We start from the raw sequence: 16,852 nt of genomic DNA, 5'->3' as shown, positions 1-16,852 counted from the left end.
GTCCAGGGAGGCTGCTGGGGCATCATCCCGGCAGGAGGCGGCGGCGGAGGCTCCGAGATGAAAGATTCAGAAGGGCTGGGGAGGTCTGTCTGCCTGGCCTTCCTCCTCCTCCTCCTCCTCCTCCTCTCCTCCTCCTCCTTTGCCTGCCTTTCCTCGTCCAAGTGCGCAGAGAGAGAGAGAGACAGCCTCCAGGGGGGAAGAGGAGGAGAAGGAGCTCTCCTCCGGCCCCCAGCCGCAGACCTGGCAACGCCAAAAAGGCAGGCAAGAGAAGCCCAAGAGAGCCAGGGAAGGGGGCGATGCAGATGCCTCAGCGGCAGACAGGAGGCAGAGCTGCTTCCCATCACTTTCAAGGGATGTTTCCCTCAGAGAGAGAAAGAGAGAGGACCCAGGTCACAGCCACACTGGAGAAATAAATAAATAAATAAATAATAACAATTTATTTATTTATATGCCGCCAAAACATCTCAGACCACTCCCGGCACTGAAATATGCCAAATACTATGTGTTTATTAACCTCTCAATGACCCCATTAAGAACCATCCGGAACAGAATAAAAAGACTCCATATGAACTTCCCAGTAGACCAGCCATACAAGACTATCTGGGGATGTTGGAACAAAATGCAAAGGCTCAACGGAGACCACCTTCTGGTATCAATTCCAGGCAAAAGACTTGCACTCCTGGAACACCCCTCTCCAAACACGCATCCCCAACCAAATTCACAGGCCCTGAAAGTCAGTATAGCAATAGCAATAGCAGCTTCATTTATATACTGCTTCAGACTGAACTAAGCAGTCTCTGAGCGGTTTACAACTGTAAGCTAATTGCCCCCAACAAGCTGGGTACTCATTTAAGGAACCTCAGAAGGATGCAAGCCTGAGTTGAGCTTGAGCCCCTGGCTAGTATTGAACTCGCAACCTTGTGGTTTGTGAGCGAGTGGCTGCCAGTGTTGCCAACTTGCGGGATTTTCCCTGGAAATTGGGAACTTTAAAGTTTTTCCGTGTCATTTCCGGGATTGCTAAATTTCCAGGAAGATTCTGGGAAATACAGCCTTCAGGGAAATTCAACCTTCCTGGCCAAAAACCCTAGCCAAAAATACCTTCCCGCCCCCCCCAAAAAACCTCCCATCCTGGAAGCCCCACCCCTTTAGCCTTCCTATAGTGTTTTGCATCCCCCCCCGACCCAGAAGTCCCACCCCCATTCTGGGATATTTGGGGCCATTCCAGGAAGCCAATCAGGGAATTTCCTTCAAGGGTGTTGGCAACACTGGTGGCTGCAGTACAGGCATGTAACCACTGCACCACCAGGGCTCATGGTGTGTGGGAGCGATGTAATAAGCCACACATCTACATGAATCACTTTCTCCTCCTCTAGGCACAACATCTGTATTGCACAAAACAGCCCACGATGGAGATGGGCAGGTGTGTAAACAGCTCCTGTCCCAGCGCCAGGCCAGGGACCAACCCAGGTTGGGACCAGGGCCAGGATAGCACAGGCTGTCAGGCCCTCAGAAACAGAACTGAACTGGTCTAGTGGTTTGAGTGTTAGACTAGAACTCTGAGAGACCAGAATTTGTCCTCACTCAGCCATGGAAACGCACTGGGTGAACTTGGGCAAGTCACACTCTCTCATCCTCAGAGGAACACAATGGTAAACTTCCTCTGAACAAATCTTGCCAAGAAAATTTATGTATTTATATATTTAATTTTTCATCTCCCAAAATTCGACCCAAGGCAGATCCCAAAGACAATCGATTAAAAAACTTGACCATAAAAATTTAAAACCACATCAAACAGTCTAAAATATTTAAAAGATATACAAAAGTGTAATAAACCAATAAACACACATTCGAGTAAGTACCTAAATGACAGAACTCAGTAAACTTGTTCAGATGTTATTTTTGTCTGACCTGGTGTTTTGTAGTACATGGTAAGTGGGGCCAATGTTTACAATGGTCTAGGTGAAAATGTTGAAGAATGCCTACACTGTATGCTTAGTACTATGTGGATCCAACAACAGAACATAAATCTGGGGGATTAAAGTGCCCTGCTTAGATGCATCAGAGTTAAATATGTAGGCTAAAAATCTGAACTAGCAGTTGTTATGAAATGCCAAAGGAGTTCGGGAGAGGGACAGACAGAGTGAAGTTTTTCATAAATCTATTCATATTGCAAGGTTATTTTCCCCTTCTGGGAAGATGATTCACAGTTCATTCTAAACATTGTCTACATATTTGCATTTGAAATTATAACCTTAGCATATTTGCCTGACCTATCGACCTTAATATTGGGATAGCATAAGTCATGAGTGGGGAAATGCAGTCCACAGTCATATTATTGATCCCCTAAAGCCCCTATTATTTAATACTGAATTTCCTTTATTCTCTCTACTGGTAAGGAATTGGAAAAACTATGGAAAATTTGCTGTGGTTTGGCTTCCCAAGATATTTTTGCCTGTGGAAGCTTTCCCCCACCCTCACCCCCAAACCAGAACAAGCATCCAATTTACCTCCTGGTTGTTATTTTAAAAAGTCTCCTAGGCCTGAAACAATTAAAGGGGTCAAAAAACTTGGCAAAATTGACGCTGAGAGGGAGCAGGGGCATTTTGAGTACAAAAAAGGGAGAAAACCCCAAACCAAACCCTGGCATGTGTAGTTGCTGACTTCTGGTGTAGATAGATAGCAAGCATTGTAGTGATATAGGAAGGAGTAAACTTTGCAGCCGCAGATTCAAGTCTAAACCCTGAATATATTTCCGGTTCAACCCGATGACCAAGGAGCAGCAGCAAAGCAAAGAAGATGCATGCAGTTCTTGAAATCTAGACAGAGTTTTAACTATGACAGACACTTGAAAAAGCTTCTTCTCTCATCCTTTATGGTGTCTCCTCTTTCTTAGTTATTTGTATTGTCCTTCTACTTTGGTCGATATCTAAAAATACTGTTGCTGTTAATTGCTTTCAGGTTAGCTTCAATTTATAGTGACCCTAGGAAGAAGAATCCTCCAAGAATCTTGATCAACAACAGCCCTGTTCAGGTCTTGCGAACGTATGGTTCTTCAGTTGAGTCAGTTCATCTGCATGGGTTCTCCTTTCTTCCCTCCTGGTCTCAATTTTACTAAGAATACTTGTCTTTTCTAATAAGTCTTGTCTTATGATGTGCCCCAAGTATGACAGCCTTAGCTTAGTTATTTTTGTTTCTAATGAGAGTTCAGGTCTGCTTTGCTCTTAGACCGAGTTGTTTTTGGCACTCCATAATATTTAGACAACTCTTCAGTACAACATTTCAAATGAATGCTCTTCCTGAGTTAGTTCTCTGAAAATATATAGACCTATAAATAAATATTTTAAACAGTTCTGTAAAGTGACTCTGAGAGAGGATGGGCTCGGTAATGATATTGTTCAATATTACTGATGTTTGCAGAGTGGAAACGGGGAACATGTGGACCTCCCAGATGTTGCCATGTTCTAGAAGAGTTTCTTCCTGACGTTTCACCAGCATCTGTGGCTGGCATCTTGAAGATGCCAGCCACAGATGTTGGTGAAACGTCAGGAAGAAACTCTTCTAGAACGTGGCAACATAGCCCAAAAAACCCACAAAAAACTATGGAGTCTGGCCATGAAAGCCTTCGACTTCACTCCCAGATGTTGTTGTGTTGCAACTTCTTTCATCCCTAGCCAGCATAGCCAGTGGTAAGGGATGATGGAAGTTGTACTCCAACAACACTGGGAGAGGGTATTAACATGTTTCCTACCCTCGTTGAATATCAGTTTCTAGTACTGTATATGCATCAGTCACAATCTTCTTCATTTAAAAATGGAGAGAAGTGTCAAAATGATTAATTATTAACTAGGTGGAAGTGGCCTTTATATGCCCTTTCTTTTAGAGAGCTGATATCACTTCCCTTTGTGGTCCAAAATGGAGGAGGAGGGAAACATTCTCAGTATTAATAATGAACCAGTGGTGACCTTTGCCTAGTTTTGTAGATCTAAGGCATAGGATCAGATGGTACTTACTCAGTGGATGCTATCTCTATATTTTTAACTTCACATTATTGTGGAGTTGCATTCAGCTGCTACTGCTGCTGACACTTCTTGTCAGCAACAAGTCATTTCGCTAGTGTTAAGAACTGGCCTGAGAGCAGTGTCTCAGTGGCTCAGTATTTACCTAGAAACACAGCTTCAGTTACACCTTACATAATATTGCTAAAGATCCCATGTCATCCCATAATATTGCACTGTGGAGGACAAACAAGAAGACTTAAAAACAACAACAACAACAACACAAACACTACCTTCTAATTGTTCCAGCATTTAGTTGCTGGAAACAAATAATATCTGAATCACCTTCCTAAACAAATTGCAATAACTATGGCCATAACCTAAATCTATCTCAAACATAAAGAGGTTCATTATTTTAGTCATTGCTTATACTCAATTATTTTAGCCATTTCTTGTACCCTCTAGTTTATCCCAGGTAATGTTGTAGAAACCCAGAACTTTAACCAGAATTAGCAGGGAAACCCAGAGCCAATTGGAAAGGAAACCTAGGTCCAAAACACTGCAGAAATAATCCAGTTTGATTTGAGACTGCTTTAACTGCTCTGGCTCAACGCTAAGGAAATCTGGGAACTGTAGTTTTGTGAGACATTTAGCCTTCTCTGTGAGAGAGCTCTGAGGCCATAATAAACTACAATTCCCATGGTTCCCTAGCACTGAACCGGGGCAGATAAAGTGGTCTGAATTATGTCTGCAGTGTGTTTTGGACCATAGTTTATTTAGCTGCAGTGTCCCCAGAAGGAAATACATCCAAATTACCGGGGCCCAGATTTCAAAGTGAACCAAGCTTTTATAGTACTTTGAACAAAGAAAAATACAAATTACATTTCATTGGTTAAATATGAATTTAAACATATACACCCCTTCCCCCTTGTTGGATAGTCATTCATACGTCTGACCTGAGTTTCTCTACCCCTCGTGATACCCGTCAACCAAACTATTATCTTTATGCTTTTCTACTATCCTGTATTACATTCTTTTGTTTTTGATAATAGCTTAAAGCAGGAACCACTTCAGGGCTATTGCATTCCAGATCCAAGGATTTGACACGACCTGATGTCCATTATCCAGGCAACCCTTATCTTCCATACATTTCAGTACTTTTTGAGCATAGTAAAATTCCAATTTAAATCTACCCTCTACAGTAATAGTGCTGCCTACAAGAAACAAAATATTCTAGTATGGCTCTGCTACATCTATTTACTACCTTGTGCTATAGATTAATAGAACTTGAATGCCAAAGAGCATGACCTGCTCTTGCAGCTATCAGCTGTGTATGCTTTCTCCTTCAGGGAAGAACTGTTTCCATATTGACTTGTCAGTTGATGAAATTCCTCCAAAAATATGTGGAAACCCTGTGCTTTGCAAAGAATTGTGTGGCATGTTCAACGAAACTCATGTTGAAAAGTAGTAAAACTTATTTAATCGAATGTGAAGTTTAGTGTGAAGGGCCAAAAAAAAAGGGGGTGGGGTGGGGTGGGGGTGGAGGACCTTTTATTTCGATGGGGAGAAGAGATAACAGGAAATAAATGTGTTTATGTAGGGTGATTCTCCATATTTCTAAGTCTAAACATCATAAATCCTATTATTATTATTATTATTATTATTATTATTATTATTATTCTGGGGTCTTCATATTTCTAGGTCTAAATATCTTAAATAGAATACTGCAATGGTAGGCAAAACATGTTGGCTAAGGTATTATGCTGGGAGATGTAGTAGTGAAGACAGGGAAATCTAGAGAGATCCCAACGAAAAGCAGGATTTAAAAGAGATTTAAAGCAACCCCCCCCCCCCGCAAATGCGGGACGTTTATCAGACAACTTCGCAGTTAAAGTGAAATAATGTGAAGTTAAACTGGAGGTAAAACAGAGAATAACGGCAGCTTTTTACTTTTGGAACTTCCCGAAAGTAAAAAGCTACCATTTTTCTCTGCTTTACCTCTGGTTAAACTTTGTGTTATTTCACTTTGGGGGACATTATGTGTAATAAACTTCCCTCATTTGCAGGTTTTTAAAAATTCGAATCTAGTTTAAATCCCATTTTTCAACAGGATCTGAAACTCCATAGCTAACAAAGTCTACTGATGCTTCCTTCTAAAATCCTATTTTTTTTAGCCTCACCCCCCTCAACAGAGACATTTCTGAAGTACCAGAGAGTGGATGGTGAATAATGATGTGTCCACCCTCCCTCCAGCCCTCTGGGGTGCAATGATATAGGAAACTGCAGAGATCCTGTGTAGTCCTCTCAAGATCCTGTTGTGGTTGTCGGTCACAGTGCACCCTGTGACTGGGAGAGGGCTGGAAAGTCATTATTCACTGCCCCGCTCTCCACATATTGTACACATATTCATAGCAATTTTAGTCTCTTGTTTCCTTGTATTAAACACCCCAAAAGCTTTATTTTATAAACACTTACCCTTATACTTTCAGTGTTTTACTTCCACATTGCCAAGTCCATTGATTTGTGGCTGGTAGTGCAGAGACTACAGAAATGAAATTAACACTGTAAGAGGCGCAGCCATTTTAGTCTTACTACTGGAGAGTCTATATGGAAAATGTGCCAGATTATAGATCAGAGGTGTGGAAAATGCAGAATCCCTCCCCCTCAATGTTTTTGAGTTTTAAAATATTTTGGTTTTTAAAACATTTTTCAATACAAAATGCTGCCTCTAGGGACATGGAGGGTAATTTTGCCATGTTATTTTGCCCCCAAGACCCAAGCGAGGCATTTTTCAGAATCAAGAAGTAAAGCCTTCTGACCCAGCCCCCCAGGATGAAATTGTCCGCCATGTCTCTCTGAGGAGGGAGTTTTGAGTTAACATTAAAGGTCAAAATAAAAATAAAGGTGTGATGAATAGAGACTGTATCCCTTTGAGGTCCATTGAGCAATATTTGTGGCAATCACCCATCCTGACTTTGACTATGAGCCCTCTAGGGACAATGATAACTTTGATAAAATTGTTGTAACTCATCCACAGTCCATGGGTTAGACTAGAGGGAGGTATAAATATAATGAATACATGGGTGATGGTGGTGGGAATGACACAGCACTCTAAGACATGCAAGAGATATGTAGAAAATCTTCCTAAGTCATCAAGTGATAAAAATTGCAAAAGCATTATATGGTTTATTTTATGTTAGGAGGTGAAGCGAATCAACAAGAGTCATAATAGTAGGCCTGTTCTTCACTAGTATTGCTGATATGCAAATTGAGAAATATTACCCTTTCATTTATAAGTTCTAGTGTGATCTGCCAGCTGGCAGTGGTAGAAGCAATGTTATTTCACCTTCAGCCTTAAAGAAAATCTGCCTTATCTTCTGTTACTGCTACGGTGTTGGTAAAATGTCAAATGGAGGTGGTTCCCACTCCCCTTTTGTGTTTTTAAATTATATGTGATGGTCAAAAAATTCACGGTTTCTTTAGAGGCTCAGTAAGGAAAACCTTGCCATATTTTCCTCATATTGGAAGTGTGGATGATTAAACCATATCCTTATTGTTCACATATAACTCTTGGTAGTAGTGACTCTTCCATTCCTCCCTTTTACTTGATTCTTAGCAGTTCTCTCTTCCATTTGTTCCTTCCCTGTCATCAATATTTAACATATTATGTAGGCAGAGTTAATCATTTAAGGATGCCATCAGTTTAAAATGTGATGAGGTTTTTCACTTAGCCAAAGAGATTTGCTTGCAATTAATTTTGACTGAGGACTTGTGTGGACTGGAGCAGGGCAGCCTGGAATATCTTGCCTCCAAAGTTGCCCCGAATATCTTCTATTGCAAAACCCTCTGTTCTGAATTTGGGCATGCATGTCCTGCTGAGCTGCCTGGCACATCCACCTTTGCAGCAGTTTGCATTGCTCTGAGGTCATAATGAGTCATGCAGTGATGGCTAGAGTAGAACAGTAGACCCAATAATAAGAAATACATGTTGGAGGCCACTTTATAGGGTTGTCAGGTGTTCCTTTTTGTAAGGGATGCCCCTTATTTGAGGACTGGAAAGTTTATAGGGCTGACAGTTGCCCTTATTATATGGGATGTCACCATTGAGCGTTGGAAAAGTTTTCTTTTTATATAGACTAAATAAGATATCAAAAATCATATTTTGAGGTGTGGGGCCTTCATAAAGACAAAAATGTACAGTATATACGATGCCATATATGTATGTAGACAATATGTAGATTTTACAGAGAAATACATGGCTAGGTTAACAGAAATCATCATTTTCATTTGGCATTTAGACAGAACACAGACTTGTTAATAGCAGACATTTTAATTCTTGAGGCTAAATAATTTTTTCCTGAGAAATCATTTGGCATGAGTGTGAGTAATTAGAACCAGTCTGCTAAGATCTACCAACTGTCTTGTATATTCATCTTGTCACTAGAGAGGACACTTTCTAATGGTATTCTAAATCTTCCAGGAAAGCTCTTCTGTCTGTCCTCCCACCTTCACAGGTATAGTGGACCCTTGTTATATACTGGTGTTTGGTTCCAAGATCCCCCATGGATAACAAAATCTGTGGATCTCAAGTTCCATTAAATATTATGAGATAGCAAAATGGTGTCCCTTATTAAAAAAATGGAAATTCAAGGTTTGATATTTGAAATTTGTACTTTTTTGAACATTTTCAAACCGTAGATACTTGAATCTGTGTATAAAAAATCAGTGTATAAGTAGGGCCGACTGTACTTTTACTGGGAACACAAGGGTTGTCTGCACTGGCAAAACAAAGCAGCTTCAAAATGACTTGAAGCCTACGTGGGTGGAAACCTACACACACCTGTGACCCAGAACTAAAAACCAGAGCAAAAAGAAGCTCTGATACTCCTCTTTAATATGGAAAATGTGTATCATCACACCTGAATATAAACAGCATGGCATGAGTACAGGAATGTGGAAAGGCTGAGGTTTCATATGGAAACGGTCTGGAGCATGTGCATTGAGACACAGCCACCAGTGCCATTGCTTGCCTTATGGTTTTTTCATTTGAGCATACAGACACATGAGTGGCCAGCTGCACCGTCAACCCATCTCACCATCAAGCTGTCACAAATGCCATGATGCATTTGTACATCAAACAACAAACAGGGCAGGTTGCCAATTATGGAATGGATGTAATTACAACATACACAAACCAGGCAGTCCAACATGGAGTGAAGGGGAGTTGGAGGGTCATGTATGAGGGGGCTTCCATGATTGTGTTTTGCCAGTGTGTCACTGGGTGCAGTGATGCACCATATGGATGACTGTGTGGCTCGTCACACAGGGCATCCAATGGGATGGCAGCTGGGTGGGACAAGGGAGGAAACTGGCAGTAACTGGCGATGTGTTCATGCAATGGTGTACATGCAAGGAGGCAATAAGGGAAAAAAGAACCACCCAGAGGTGTGGCTTGATGCTGCATGTTGCAGACTGCCTGTGGATGTTTGGCCCGCCTTGGGAGCAGGCCATGTGAACAGCAGTGTTTCCAACTGGAATTGACCTGTTTTTCCCTCTCCATTTGCTTAGCCCCACAGTGGTGGCTTCTCTCAGGCTCTGGAATTCCCCTGCAAAGTTAGACTGTCATCCTCCTTGCTATTTTTTCGCAGGCAAGGAAAGACTTTTTAATTTTGGCAGGCCTTGGAAGACTGTTTAAGAGGACAGGGCCTTGCATAATGTGCTGTATTTTGTACTTTCTGTTTTCTTTTTTAATGGGTTTAATTCTAACTGTTGTATCTTGTTAATTTTTATGCTTGTTTTAACTGATGTCATCCACCTTGAATCACAAACTGGGAAAAATGTGGGATCACTACCACCATCACAACCCCTTACATGATATGATACTTCACTGGCAAGCAAAACTCAGAAAGAATAGGAAATCAGAAAAAGAAGCTCATTCCTATTTTCTCCGGTACTTCCAAGCTTTATGTTTATATGCTCTTGTATAGAGTTATCATGGCAAATAATTGGGGCAGCTACTATTCAGATGCAAACAAGACTTGTGAATGACAATATTTGCTTAGCGGAATCCCCAACTGTTAAAAGTACAGCAGCCTTGTCCTATCTAGCATCCAGTCATCCTAGAATTAATGTTACAACAGAATTAAAAACTGCAATTCAGAAGATGCTCTATCTAGAGAGCACAATGTTGTAACATTGGTTTCCGGGCCCAGTACAAGGTGTTGGTTATTACCTTTAAAGCCCTAAATGGCTTGGGTCCAAGCTATCTCAGAGACCGCCTCCTCCCATACAATCCTCCCCGCGCTCTCCGGTCCTCTGGGAGGAACTTGTTGCAGCCTCAAAAATCGAGGCTTGCGGCGACCTCCCGGAGGGCTTTCTCTGTTGTCGCCCCCAGGCTCTGGAACGGCCTGCCGGATGAGATCCGTCAATTAACATCTTTGGACAGCTTCAAAAAGGCTGTCAAGACGGATCTCTTCAGGCAGGCCTTCCCAGATTGAAATATCCCGGCCTCAGGATCTCAAGATTTCCCCCCTCCTCAGTAATGTCTCCAAAGCCCCTTTTCTTTAGAATTGAAGTTGCAGTGGTTTATTGGTTGGTATTATTTTGTTTAATTTATTGTTATTTTAACTAGTTATTGTGGTTTTAAATTAGATATGTTGTTTAATAACTTTTTAAGGGGGGAGGGAAATATATTGTTTTTATGCTGTATGTTATTTTAATGTTGTAAACCGCCCGGATTGGTTCGCCACAGGGCGGTATATAAATAAAAATTTATTATTATTATTATTATTATTATAAGATGCCCACAGTCAGGCTTAGAGAAGACCATCTGTTATGGAGAATATCATCAGTATTTTCCTCCAATTTAAATGAGCTATACCTCCTGTGTGTAATTAGAGCTTTAGTCCTAGATGCTCTTACTCAAAAAAGAAGCTCTTTTGAAACTTGTGCAACTTGCTTGTAAGTAAATACAATTAGCATAGAAACTTCAAATAGAATTTCAGTGATTTCAGTGACAAAGCAGTCTTTTTAGTGATTAAACACAAGAATGGAACTTACAACATGTGCATTGGCAAGGATAGACAGGTCTTTAATATAACTACATTGCTGTCTAAAGTGGCCAGATGCAAACGAGAACAGAGGTCCTACACATTTAATAGTTTCACAGAAGGAAATACAATTGTTTTTAACAAACAATATGTGCAATAGTTCTGTCTTCTGTGCAGCTGGTAAGGTGGAGGACTCCTATCTTCTTTTGCATCAGGCCACCCTGCTGTTAAAATAACTGTTCTACCTAGGCTAGTGGAGTCACTAGGGTGTGTGTGGTGGTGCAGCCTGCACTGGGTGACACTCCAGAAAAGGGTGACACCTGGTTGGGCCGTCCCACCATGTACCGTCACTGCATGCTCCTCCCAGTGCATGTGCCTTTGGCCTGTTACAGACTGCCAAAATAAAGCTGCTTCGGGTCTCTTTGGAGGTATGCTGTTTAAATGATGCATGCACCCTAAGAATCCGGAAGCTGCACCAAAGCTGCACTCCAGTGCTTAGGAATGGAGTGTGCCTTTGGCGCAACCTCCAGATTCTTAGGACCCATGCATCATTTAAATAGCATACCTCCAAAGAGACCCGAAGCAGTTTTATTTTGGCAGTCTGTAACAGGCCTTTATGTCCCTTTCCTCAGGACGAGGCAGCATGGGGGTGGAGAGCATGTGCTGCTTCCAGAAGCCCCACTGCCTGGAAGCCCTGCCCCACACATCAGATGATACCAGGTGTGGGGAAACCACTGATCTAGGCTGCAATCCTTATGCTCACAAGCAAACATACATAAGGTCAGGGCAAAAGAGATGGGCAAAGGAAAATGTATTGGATTCAGATCAATAGTCCAATCCTCTATACTCATCTACTCAGAAATAAGTCCAACTGACTAACTTGTTCCTCTGATTTCATTGAGACTCTGGCAGAGTAGAGGAGCCTTTGGATATGGACACAGTCCAACACAAGAATGTCTACTTTTGTATTTGAACAGTGTTTGGAGATCAGCAATAAAGTACCATTTTAAACCTGGGAAGAGTTTGCATGGAACAGAAATTTTCTTTTCCAGCCAGGCAAGATTTTGCATAAACCAGTAGTTATCTTTTGCAGACTGGCTTTAAAAGAAAGGAGCTTTTGTTTGTATATAGACAAAAGTTTTACATGGATTAGGAGTTCTGGTTTTCCAACTAGCAAGGTTTTACATGGAACAGGAGTACAGTACTGGCAATGGCATTTTGCATGAAAAATAAATTTTGATTGGTAGAGTGAAAAGGTTTCAGGTGGCAAAGAGCTCTGTTTTGCAGACAGGCAAGGTTTTGCATGGTACATGGAGACTGCAGTGCTTTCATGGTAGAGGAACTCTTGTTTGCATGCTGGCAACTGTTTGCTGTATTATGACAACTTGGTAAGATTTACATTGGATTTACAACACTCACTGTGTTGTGGCCTTTCTCCTTATTGTAACCCCATCCACTGAAACTCTGCCCTCACCAACTCTTACCAAATTTGAATTCAGCCCCTGGGTTTGAAAGAGTTGGTGATCCCTGGAGAAAAATATCAGTGGCAGACCTAGGGTTTATCCACACTGCAGAATCAAAGCAGTTTGATACCACTTTAATTGCCATAATTATGTCCTAAAGAAATGTGGGATTTGTAATTTGGTGAGGCACCAGAGCTATCTGATAGACTCAGCAAAATATCTCTCCAAACTACAAATCCCAGATTTCTTTAGGATAGAACGATGGCCATTAAAATGGTATCCAACTGCTTTAATTCTGCAGTGTGGATATACATCTAATCAGGATCCAGCTCAAGTTCAGTATTTTTTTTATTAGAGTACTCATAACCCACCCTTTAGCCCTAAAAGCTATCAGAGCAATTTACAATTATTATTTTTAATTAGACGGTTATGGCTGTAATGACAAAGTTTCTAAACAACCCAACAATGAGCTCAAGAAGCATGTGGTTATAATAAAAATAGTAGTTTGTATATTCAGTGCCTTGGTAGGCACATAAGATCTGTTATGGTTTATGTAATTGTTTGCATTTAAAGAAACAAGCTGTCAGTATTTTTTTAAAAACACTTGTTTAACTGAGCTTTTCACGGATCATTTTCCATTGTGTAGCTCCTGACCTGCTGCCTCAGCCATGCCAAAAAACCTCTGCACCTTTTCCAAAGCTAGAACAAAGTACTTAATCTCAAAGACAAGCTTTGAGATCAACTAGGAATTTAACTGTGTGATCCTTTTTTTTCTTCCTGTGCCAGAAATGATAAGCAGTAAGATTTCTGGCTCAAGTCTGCTGTACCTAATAGAGATTTCTCTAAGTTGATGGAGCATGCTGCATAGCCTTACTAAATGCCATCGTGGATATGTTCTGCAACTGTGGCTGTGCTGGAGTCGTGTTCTGAAATATTATGAAGAAAGGACTGGAATGGGTGAAACGGGGGAGAGATGGCATAGCTTCAACAGTTTGCCTTCTAGCACAGCACATGGCTTGGCTCACTTGCTCAAGACAGCTGGACAGGACCTTTATTTCCCCCAAAGGAAAAAACTGGAGATAGTACATTAACTAAAAGTCTGTCCACATTTAGTGGCAGTTTCTTCAACAAAAACCCACATTTTTTACAGCCAAAAAGTATCAAAAAAGGAACTGAGAGATTATCCAGCGTTAAGATCAGAATATTGCATTGAAGACAGTATTCTGTCTTCTTAACTGTAATAAAGATTTACAGTTTCCCAAACTGTGGATAATGACTGCCTCTAAAATGAATAAGAGGAAGATGTTTGGCCTGAGGACCTAGCTGTGGGCTCTGCAGCATCACATCAGCATAACTAAACTTAGCAGGGCAATATTACTAGTGGACCATGATGATAGTGCTTTTGAGTTTTTGCTTTTCTCATACAGCATTGTATGTTTGTGTGTTTGTGTCTGTGTCCTGGGTAAAACTAGGATCACTGATGTAATGGGAAACCCAACAGGTACTACCTGAGTAGAGAACTGGGGATTGCCAATGACTGCCAGAAATCAGTGCTTCTTATATGGAAGAAGAAAGTGTTATAACTTTTCCTAGGCTTCATATGAGAAAACCTCAACATACCTTCCTGATTACAATACTTCAAGTAAAGGAATTAAAATACACTTAGCCTTTAAGGATGATCTGTTACACCAACCTGATGTTTTTCTCTGTGCTTCAGAGGTTGAATATGAAGGCAGTATAGACTTATAAGTATAGCAAAGCCCTTTTTGTTTCCAAATAGTTCTTCCTTTGCAGAGTTACCAGTTAAGATTGACACCAAAAAGAGCAGCGACCTTCCCACATATTGGATGGCAACTCTGCTCATTATTACCATCACCATACTATTTGACAATGATCAGAGATGTGCTTCAACAATATCTGAGAGGCATCAAATACCCATGCCTGTGTTCAAAATCTTAGGAAGGAACCATTTGCATGTCTAGTTTGTAGTTATTTTAAAGGACACGAAATACTGTATGTGAAGTGATATTTTGTAACTCATCAGATATTCCGAGCATGGAGAGGAAGAGTCCAGTCATCTCTGATGGAACAAAACTTTACACTGCCTGGATTCACATCTTGAATGCAGCAATTTGTTGATCAGTACCTCTGGCTCTTATTATTTATAGCTTTTTCTGTGAGGGTTCTTTTGGTCCTTCAGAGAGATTAATGAATCTGTTCTTATGCTTCCTTTCCCTTATATTAGTTTTATAGACTAAACCAAAAAGTTGTTGCATATGGAATGATTCATCAAAGGAAGTTGGTACAGAGCCTTTAGCCTCTTGTTTTTGCTTCAGTGCCTTACTCCTCAGATAAATCTTCTTTCATTATTGTTACCCAGTCGAAGTGGAGGAGTGGGTCACAGTGGTTTCCAGCAAAAGATGTATGATTGACTACTCCTTCTCACTGTTTTTGACTCTCCATAGTGGATGCATATCTATAAGGGAAAGGCAGAGACTAAAAGATCCTAGGAACTGATGCTGCTGGCAAGGGCAAACTGTCAATAGCAAGAAGACTGTTAAGTATGTGAGATGAGAAGGGGCAGGAGGAAGGTCCATTAACATGGTTTAGATGTAGATGGAGGCAGTGGGGCTTTGTGATTGCCATGTCAGTGGACATGGTTTAGGGGAAAGGATCAGAACCTTGGATATCTCCTGTAAAGGCTGAAATAAAATGCAGAGACACCTATTGTTTGTTGGGTTTTCCAGAATTTGCAAAGTCACCTTTTAAAAGCAATCTTTTTTTTTTACTTTTGAAATTTTTATTAATTTTTAAAAAAATTATAAAACAAACGAACAAACACTTAAGTTTTACATAAACATCCAGAGATATCATTCCATATTTATGGAACACAACCTCCCTAACATAGCTTAGATTATTATCAACTTCCACCTCCCCAAAAGTGTCCAAACAAACAGTCATAGCATATTATTGATTTCCTATTTGTAAGATCAGGTTTATCATTCCAAACTTGTACTTAATGAACTGTCTATACAAATGTTAACCCTTTAAAGAAATCCTGTTCATTATTTCCACTTCCTTTTACCAAAATCTACAATCTTAGACCAATCTTTATCTACCTTCTTTATGTCTTTATGTTTTATAAGTGCTGTTAATTTGTCCATTTCCATCATTTCTATTGTTTTTAATAACCATTCCTCAATTCATTTAAAAGGACAGAAGAATTGTACATTTCTTTTATCAACTCATATATTACTCCTTCCATTGCTTCTGTTATTTAAAAAATCCTTTTAAAAACTCCCCAAAGATAACAATTCTAACTCAAACACCTTCAGGATTCATAAGAAAGTGGCATAAAACATGAAAAATTCTACCTGTCATACATTTTAAAATGTTTTGAATAAGTAATGTTAAATAAAAGAAAACTTTGGATGGAATCCTGTATGGGAACTACATTTTTCTAAGTGGACTTACCTAGATGGGTAGTTTCCTAATGTCTTTCTCCATAGGGCTACAGTTACATGGCTATCTGTCAAAGCCAGTAAAGTGCCTGATGTGCATTGTGCACTGATATGCAGCTGACAATCTTGCCAGTGTCCCAATACCCATCTTTGCAATTCAATAACAGAGTTTCATAACCCTTCTGTGGCTTAGTTAAATATATGAAAAGCTAAGCTACAGTAAATAAAAGGTGATACAGAATTCTGGTGATTACTTTAAAGTAGGTTTTTTTTTCATTTCCACACATTAATTTTGAAACATAACTTAATTACAAGTGTAATAACATTACAAAGAAGTAGCAAGTTACAGGCAAGTGACCTGTAAGCCATTCGTTTCAAGTTCTGAGTTTTCCCCAATGACATATTGTTAATGGATAGCAGAGCATAGAGATATAAATCTGGCACTGGGCATGGGGCCAGTTCTTGGGGCCATCAGAGTCACAGAGATAGAAAGAATATATTCTGTAGCATTATGGCAAACTAGACCCTTCTTTTAAATCAGAGATGGCCAAGGTGTAAGCGTTCAGATACTGGATTGTAACTCCCAGTCCAATCCCCTGCCATGCAGGAACACAGAATCAAAGCACCTCTGACAGATGGACATCCAGCCTCTGTTTAAAAACCTCCAAAGAAGGAGATTCCACCACTCTCTGAGGGAGTGTGTTCCACTGTTGAACAGCTTTCACTATCAGAAAGTTCTTCCTAATGTTGAGCTGGAATCTCTTTTCTTGTAACATCTTTACCAGTGACTTGGATGATGAAATAGAGGGCATGCTTATGAAATTTGCAGATCACATCAAATTAGGAGGGGGGACACCTAGCTAAACACGTGACACGTGAAAGGC

Source organism: Sceloporus undulatus, chromosome 5, assembly GCF_019175285.1.
Source record: "Sceloporus undulatus isolate JIND9_A2432 ecotype Alabama chromosome 5, SceUnd_v1.1, whole genome shotgun sequence".
NCBI lineage: Eukaryota > Metazoa > Chordata > Lepidosauria > Squamata > Phrynosomatidae > Sceloporus > Sceloporus undulatus.
This window is presented reverse-complemented; position numbering follows the sequence as displayed.